Here is a 9,209-nt window from a genome sequence, read left to right as displayed (position 1 = left end):
GGACAGAGGTGTTCTAGAATCTTCTGGACCAATCCCTTGGTTTTTGTTTTGTTTTGTTTTTGAGCAAGAAATAAACTTTTATTGTGTCATCAACAAGGTTTGAGATCATTTGTTACTGCAGCATGACTTAGCCTAAGCTGGCTAAAACAGTTGAAAATTTTAATAACGAAATAAAAATAGATGTATATAAAAGTACAGGTAAATTCTTCTTTTCTCAAACACTTCAAAGTACAACTCAATGTCTTAATATAAAAAAATAAATATATTTTCTAACACGCAGCCTCGAGCCACCGCCGTGCCTGCGCGTGGCACTTTGGAGTCAGGCTGCCAAGCCGGAGCCCACACTTGCGAATAAATGGGGCCACTTGGCCCCACGGCATCGGCCCTTTTAACTGGGAGCCGGCATCGCCAGTCTGCCAGTGGGTGAGGTGCTGCAGCGACTCAGGCCTCAGCCCTTAAAGCCAAGTTTGAAATTTCTTTGGGAGATGTCGGGGATCCTGCAGTCTCTGTTACTTAGTGTCCTGCATATCCTGTGCCTTCCCTGTAAGTTTGAGTGTCCTCTCTTTGTGCCATCCCCTTGTTTTGAAAATGAGGAAACTGAAGCTCAGAGAAGGGGCTTACCCAACTGGCTCATACTAGAGCTGGGACCGGGACTTGGGTTATTGGCACTTCTTGCCTGGTGCCACCAAGATGCTTCCTAATTAAGTTTATGGCACTGTGCCAGGTATGAGGGGGCAATGAATGGTACAGTTCTGACCTCTTGCCCTCCTAGAGATCATAGTCCAAATACGTGGGCTACACCAGTGCTTTTCAGATATCTTATTTTTTAGCAGGGAAGCTTCTACTCTCCATGAAATCTTCTGTGGAAAACTAAAATATAAAATAGATGAAAACCAGAGCTGCTCTTGCCGAAGCACAATGTGAGTATATGTGTATGTATGTGGGTCCCAAGGGCTTGCCATCCCAGTATCTTCCTCATGGCCCCTTCACCTTCTTGAAACTATAGGGCTCCAGGGAAGAGCTGGAAAATTGTGGTCTATACTCAGGCTCCTTAACTGGAGGAATCTGGGCTCTCAGATTTGAAGTGACAGTAAGGCATGGGGATGGGGGTGTGCAGAGAGGGCCATGGGAATTATTGCTTGTCTGGTGCTTCAGAGGCTCAAGGGGTAGAGACAGGGGTTTGAAGATGATGACATGTCTTCCCATTATAGCCTGTATTTCTTGCAGAGGTGTGGAGGGGCAGGGCACGGCCAGAAACATGGGCATTTGAAAAACAAATGGTTGGTGGCACAGCTTTTCTCAGACTTGGTGGGCTTTTCTTGTAGGATTTCATGCTTGCATTCATTCATTGGTTTACTCATTCATTTGTGAGATATTTACTGACTTCCTATTATGGGAAACATGTTGAACTAACATTCCGTGTGGGATGGGTACTAAGGTAAATCAGATAGGGACCTTGTCTTAAAGGAAGTTAGAGTCTAGTAAGGGAGACAAGATAGAAATATCAATATCTAAAATACAAGGTAGAAAATGCCAAATGCAAAAACCTGAGAACTGCTAAGGTATTATGGGATTCTGGAAGAGGAAGAAATTACCTCTAATTAGCCATTGGGCAAGGGATCGTGGAGGACAGGATTGGATTTGGATGTACAGAGGTTGGGGAGAGAGGGCAGAAGTGTCTCTTTCCTCTGAAGGGAGACTCGTGCACACATGCAGGGATGTGGGAAAGTGTTTGGGGCACAGCAAGCAATTCAGTTTGGTGGGAGCATGAGGTTACTTAAAGCGATTTGGAGGCTTTTGTCTCATCCACCCCCTACACCTTTGAGAACAAGCTATCATATGGAAGACAGTATCAGGCTCAAATCTTGCCTCAATTAGTGCTAAAGAGAAAGGAGTTAGGGACAAAAGCTACCTCCATCCTGGAGTCTTTAGGATCCTGCCAAGGAGAGAAGCCTGCCAAAAGACTAACTTGAAAACTGCCTTCCTTGATGGCTTCCTAAGCAGATTCTGACAACCATTCTAAAGGGGGCAGGCAAATCAGCTCTCCACACAGACACCGCTGGTAGTTCCCTGCTGCCAACTCTTCCTGAGTATTGAAAGCTCCTGGTTTCGTGAGTTGGCTCCTTTGCACAAACCCTAGGAACACACAACTGTAAGTGAACTGTATCTTGGAGAAAGAGCTGAAGTGAAAGCATTCCATGTTTCGGATCTAGCACTGCCTTTATTCTGGCATGAGGAAGCCCTTTGGTGTGTACACATTTAGAGTAAGGATGGGAAGAACATCAGAGGGCCCTGGAGTGGCTTTTGCTAAAATATTTTCACAGTCTCTAGATGTTAATTTCCAGAAACTAAGTATATACAGCTTGGAAGATGTTGAGAAAATTAATGAACATCTTTGAAAAATTCATCCATATTGATGCATAGAATAGTAGTTCACTCTTTTATTTTAAAAAAATTAAAAAATTTTGCAGGATTTAAAAGAAATTGTGGTAAAATATACATAAAATAACATTTACCATTATAACCATTTTTAAGTGTTCAGTTCAGTGGTCCTAAGTATGTTCACATTGTTGTGCAACCTTCAGTAACATCCATCTTCAGAACGTTTTCCATCTTCCCAGACTGAAACGCTGTACCCATTAAATGGTAACTCCCCATTCCTCCCTCCCCCGGTCTCTGGAAACCACTGGTCTGCTTTCTCTCTCTATGAATGTGACTACTCTAGGTACCCCATATAAGTTGAACCACACAGAATTTATTCTTTTGTGACTCGCTTATTTCACTTCGCATAATGTTTTCAAGGTTTATCCATGTTGTAGCTTGTGTCAGAATTTCCTTCCTTTATAAGGCTGGATAATATTCCTTTATATGTATATACCACATTTTGTTTCCCTATTCATCCATTGATGGACACTTGGGCTGTTGTGAACATGGGTGTATAAATATCTGTTTGAGTCCCTGCTTTCAATTATTTTGGGTATATACCCAGAAGTGGAATTGCTGGATCACATGGATAATTCTATTTTTAATTTTTTGAGGAACTGCTATACTGTTTTCCATAGCAACTGCATTTTACATTCCCACCAGCAATGCACAAGTGTTCCAATTTCTTCATATCCTTATCAACACTTGCTATTTTCTGTTTTTTTATGTTAGCTATCATAATGGAGGTGAAGTGAATGAATGCCTTTTGAATAATAATAATTTACTGAGCTTTCCACAGCATTGATTACAAAACAATTTAATGCATCTCTTTCCCCAGGTACCTATTCTAAGTTTCACATGGATGTTACACTGACTGACTTCCTTCTGGAACTTGGACAATTAAATCTGTATTTCTCAAAGCAAATAGAAAAACAATGGCATAGAAATGTGATGAGATATCACATAGTTACTGTGTCTGATGCTCTTGGGCCCTGCAGGACTTCCTATTCATGTTCTCTAACCAAAAACTTCTAACCTCAGGCATCTACAGATCTTTGCCTGTGAGGTTTCTCTAGCTGTTGGCGCCCTCTCAGCCTATGAACAGGGCAGCCTGGAGGTGTTGGGGAATTAACACCCCGTGGAAACTGTTCTCAACCCATGACTGATGGCGGTTGGTGTAGAAATATCCCAACTGCTTCCCTCCTTGGTTGGGCTAACTCTGAGGCTTGTTCCACACTGTCTTCCAAAGGTCCCCAATGGGGATTGAGCCCTGGTTGCCCACGGTGATAGCCTGCTCATTGGCATTCTTCCCTGTCTCACTTCCTTGGTTTTCTGAGTGCTTCTTGGAATCACCTCCTAAAGAAGCTATTTGCATTCACGTCTGTCTCAGCATCTGCTTCTGGAGGAACCCAGCCTACGACAGTCATTACAATGATGGATGACCAGGTGGACTTTGTTGTTACATGATAAACAGTTTATAAAATAGTGATACGTGAAAAGACTATAACTAGATTAAAATTATGCTTGTGTGAAAATAACCTTCAGAACTGGTTATACATTTATATAAACAGGGGTTTTTTTTGGTGGACGTATTCTATGTGTGTTTTCCTTGTGAAGTTATTCACATATGTAATAAAAATGAATTTCCTTGAACATTTCAAGGTTTTGATCATCCTGCTATATACAACATTTGAAAATGTCTTGTCTCTATTATCCTTAGAATACAACCTGTGTCTTTCACAGATGTCTTAGGTTATCTTTAATGGTTCAGATTCCTCCAATGTCCCACCTTGGAAAGATGGCTTCATGCTTGTTCCTGGGTATATTATTGTTTCCAGCTATGCTTAATCTTAAAAGGTGAGTGGAACTTGAAGTTCTATTTTCCTTGCTTTACATATGTAGAGAAATATTTATTGCCTTTTCTTTTTGTGCTGAGAGTCTCATTTGTGAAATTTTACCCCGTCAAGTCTATACCTTTCTAATGGGAAATATTTAACATTTTGTTTGATCGGCCATTCTTTGAATTCCCTATTTCCAAATATTACTTTCATGAGTGTCAAGAAGGAAGATGATTTAAAGACTCCTGGGCAAATTACTTCTAGTTAAGTGAGAACATGATTTGCCATAAGTTGCATACTCTGTATGTCTTAAGTGAGGATTTATGCGGAACATGAAAAGTATGTGGTCAAAGAGTTGTTTTTAATTTTTTGAGTCCTACTGGCAGTTTAAATGTTCCACCACAGACTCACTAAAATTTGTTAAATCAGATGAAATTTATAGCCAGGAGCTCAAGGAAGGGGATCCTGTCCAGGGGAAAAAGGCAGACTCTGAGGAGGTAACTTCTGATGAGAAATACAATTTCCCCTAAAGCTTTGGGGCCAGATGAAGGCTAGATTTAGTTGGTGGCCAAGAATCCTACAAACCAATCTGAAGATTTTCTCAGAGAAGCTGAACCCATCATAAGTGAGGCCATTATCAATTTAAGGAGAAACTGACCTTAGTGTGGTATTTGGTTGTTACCAAACAGGCGGTAGTAAATTGATTTTCCTTAATAATTCATGGAGGTTTGGAGGTCAGGTCTACAATTTATAAACTCCTGTAACTCTTCCAGCAATATAAATATTCCTAAGAAGCTCTTCCTTAGAACTCTGGACAATGCAGCAAGGCACTGAATTCCCATAGGGTATGTTCATATTGCTTGGCAATTCCTTCTTTAGATAGGTCTCTCTGCATCGGAGCACTGAGCTTGCTTCTGAAGGATGGGAGAACCAACGGCCAGTGAGTGAGCACCAGATACCATTGTGTACCTGCTTGGTACTGTGTTGGGCACTGGGGACACATCCCTGAACAAAAATCCTCAAGGGCAGGGATTATCCATATCTTTGATCTTTAATTGCTCCAGCGCATCCTGCTGATTTCTACAAGTGTCTCTCTGCCTCTTTGATCTTGGGAGCAGCATTAAATTTAATATAGAGTTTGTTGGCAGTGAAGTGGTGTTAAACCACCAGTTTATCTTCTTTAGCTACAATCTTCCCCCATCCACCTTCTGTCCCCCATTCATGTTGTCTTTGAGACAGATAAAACTGTAAAGATGGCACCTATTATATTTTATTATAATGGAAGCATATGGAAGACTGGGTTAGGCCTTTGATATATTCTGTAGAGGGCTCAATAGAGAAGAGAAGTCACAATCTGACAAAGCATTAAGTAAAACGATATAACAAACCTATTCTGACATAGCATAGGTTAAAAAAAAAAAAAACAAAAAACCTTACCTCCTTGGATATTTTACCTCTTTGTAAAATGCCCATCCTTTTACAAGTTCACCTTTCAGTCAATATTTATCCATAAAAGAAAACACTGGCTCAGTAGGATACTGGTTCTGGCTTATACCAGCTCACAAGAGCCAATTGTTAAATTTTCAGGAAATTTGCAAGCCAGTTGTTAAACACAGTCAATATTAAAAATTAAATTAGATAAACTTGCAATTACATAAATTATATAAAATAAAGATAATACTCTAAACTCATCACTTAATCATTTTACGATGTTCTATTAATATCTGTGCTTTTGAGATATTTTATTTCAGTCTTATCTGTGCTATATAATGATGGACTACTGTGCATCTCTTCCCAACTCCATGTTCAGTGATGTCACATTGGTTGTTCGAAATTGGCTATGGTGGAGTATTTATACCACAGAAATTGGCAAACACTATAAATTAGGGCTTTTCCCCTTAAGGGCCAGCCTGTTGCTAACCATTTACCAGTACACCACTGACTCAGTGTTTTCAAGGGCATTGCACTTACATCACACTTTCAGTGAGACCTGGGGGTCATCTCAAAGATTGAGGCATCACCCCAGCATTTGGTAGGGTCTCTTTCCTCCTCTGCAGGCAGACCAGCACACTGAGACACACAGGAAGTGGTGTATCCGGGACGCTGGCACAGTCTAACTGGCACTGACTGGCTCAAAGAAGTTTTCTCTCTACATTGAAGCTGTGACCCATGGCCAGTTTTAGGTTAGGCTGAGAGACGTGGCCATCAAAAGTCTTGTGGGTTCACTTGCCAAGCAGCAATCTTGCTGGACACTGTGCTTTTTACTTTCTCAGTTTTTCCTCTAGAATTGTGAACTTTGAGTGCATTCAGTGGATGCTGCATAATGGACTATCATCATTTTTGAAGCAACGTGTGTGACTGCCCACGTTTAGTGATCACATGACTTAGCTCTGTCTTGGTCACTTGGCCAGTCACTCCCTGGCAAAAGATACTTCTGCCTCTTCCCAGTTCTCTGGGTCTCCACTTGCAGTCTTCCAGTATCTTCTTAACAGGTAGCACCATTGAAGTGTTCAGTTTCTAAAGTTTCCTCTCATACTATTCATGGTGTCTGACTAAATCTGCCTAGTCCTCCACACATTTTTTCAGAATCCTCCCCTTCCCCTTTAGTGAACATAGTATAGATTTTGAGGTCAGTCCGACATGGTGCAAATGCCAGCTCTGTTATTTACTGGCTATTACTATTGGCTGTTATTGCTGTTATCACCCCTACGTTTAAGTTTACTCATCTACACAATGGGTGCGGACCAAATAACCCTTCGGTCTCACTTGTTTGAGTATATAAAGGAGATTGTATTAAATCTGCTACTGGGTGAATGTTCCCACTTGGTGAGAGCAGGACCTCCACTTCTTTTCAAGGTTCTGGGGGATTGGCTGGCAGGTGTCACCTCATCAGGTCCCACTACAGCTGTGTCTTTGCAGTCACCTGGGGGCAGACTGCCTCTTTGCTAAGCCTCTAGCCACTGTGCCTGTAGTTCTGGATGTCCCCCCACCCCAACTCCTCCTGTTGCTGCCCTTTCATTTCTCTGGGCCACACGTAAACATATCCTTTCCCTTAATTCCTCATAGAACTGCTTGGCCAGGCTGTATCTTTTAAAAAGATATTATTGATGACTCAAGGGTAAGAAAAAGGAATTATAACATGAAGAGTGCTTATCAACTGGCTACTGGGTGTGGCTTCCCTTGGGACCCACAGGCCCAGGATCTTCTGCCTTGGTCTCCACTTAGACCCCAGCCTGCTGCCCTGGAGAAAGGGCCAGTGTTCCCCTCCCCACATCTGAGACAGAGGAAGAATTAGTGAACTAAAATATGGAACAATAGAAATTGCCCAATATGAACAGTAGAGAGAAAATCACCTGGAAAAAAAGAACAGAGCCTGAAGAACCTGTGGAACCATAATGAAAGATCTAACATTCATGTCATAGGAGTTCTGGAGAAAGGAGAAAGTGGGACTGAAAAAGTACTCAAAGAAATAATGGCTTGAATGCTTCTCAAATTTGCCAAAAGACATAAATCTAAAGCTGAGTAAATCCTAAGCAGGATAAATCCAAACAAGTCCACACCAAGACACATCATAGTCAAACTTCTAAAACTACAGACAAAGCAAAAATCTTGAAAACAGTGAAAGAGAACTGACACCTTACCTTTAGGGGAAAAAACAATTCAAATGACAGATGATTTCTCATCAGAAACCATGGAGGTCACACAACATTTTTCATATGCTGAAAAAAAGAAAAATTGTCAACCCAGAATCCTATATCCAGTGAAAATATCTTTCATGAATGAAGAAGAAATCAAGACATTTTCAGATGAAGAAAAACTAAGAGTTTGTTCTCTGTTGATCCACTCTAAAAGAATGTCTAGAGGAAGTTCTCTTAAGAGAAAGGAAATGATAAAAGAAGGAATCTTGGAGCATCAAGATGGAAGAAAGAACATAGCAAGCAAAAATATGGATAAATACAATGTATTTTCCTTACCTTGAGTCTTCTAAATTATGAGCTTGGACACTCAACTACATATGTTATATATCTATTGTCATAAGTTAGAAGTTGAGCTTAAAGCTCTGGGAAAACTTTTTGTAAGTTCTGTTCTGTTTTGTTTTTGTTTTTCCCCCTCAAAGCATGGGCAGTAAACTTGATCAATAGGAGTGAAGTTTGTGGTCCTGCCTTAAGGTCAAAGGGTCATGAAACAGGCCACAGTAGGGGACAGCCAGTCCAGGAGAGTCCCCAACAGCAATGTTGATTGTCGTTGGAGGGCCATATCCTCCCCCTTGATTACAGCTGCTGCTTCTGTAGCCTGTCAGATGAACATGCTGTTCCAGCCAAAGCCCATCAGTTTCAGGCCCACTTCTTTTATATGTGGGCCTCCCACTAGGAATAAAATTAAGTTTGGAGCCTTCATTTAAGGTCTTCCTTCCAGCCTTGATATCCTTATTTTCTTACTTTCTTGATCTTTTGTTTTTAGGGCAGTAGTGACATAAATAAACTTCATGGGAAATTGTTTCTGAGGCTTTAACTTGCTGGCAGACACAAATGGACCACTAATTGGTTGAGAGACACACAGCAGTCCTCTCTCTTTGGGATATGATTGTGGCAATGCCTGGGGAACCTGGAATTGACAAACTGTTGATAGAAACGTGCTTTGGCTGGATAAAGAGAGGAATTCATAACAAGCAAGTATGGGAGGAGACTCAGTTCTGCCACATCTGAAGGGGAAGTGTGTTTTGCCATCCATGTAGTGCAGCCTGCATAAGTTTTGCTTGAGAAAAACTGTGGCTCTGCCCTTTTGTGACATGATCTATGATCTGCCTCACACCTATTTTCCACTCTTATCACCTTTTTCTCCTATCCCATTCTCCTCCCACTTGGAGCTATTTGCTGTTCCCTTCACTTTCATGCCTCTGTGCCTTTGTTCATGCCGTTTATTTTGCCTGTAATGACTTTTCCCTCT

The 9,209-nt window shown here is 41.2% G+C and overlaps 1 non-coding gene across 1 annotated transcript; it reads left to right on the top strand.

Moving 5' to 3' along the window:
* The first annotated feature begins 276 nt into the window (after positions 1-276).
* On the top strand, positions 277-403 carry LOC137760368 (small nucleolar RNA SNORA76). Its single transcript, XR_011073322.1, has one exon. It is a non-coding gene; the product is annotated as a small nucleolar RNA SNORA76 (small nucleolar RNA).
* Positions 404-9,209: the final 8,806 nt, after the last annotated feature.

This window comes from Eschrichtius robustus, chromosome 2 (assembly GCF_028021215.1).
Source record: "Eschrichtius robustus isolate mEscRob2 chromosome 2, mEscRob2.pri, whole genome shotgun sequence".
NCBI classification, from domain to species: Eukaryota; Metazoa; Chordata; class Mammalia; order Artiodactyla; family Eschrichtiidae; genus Eschrichtius; species Eschrichtius robustus.
Note: the sequence above shows the minus strand (reverse complement) of the source record. Positions and strands in the feature narration are given on the sequence as shown.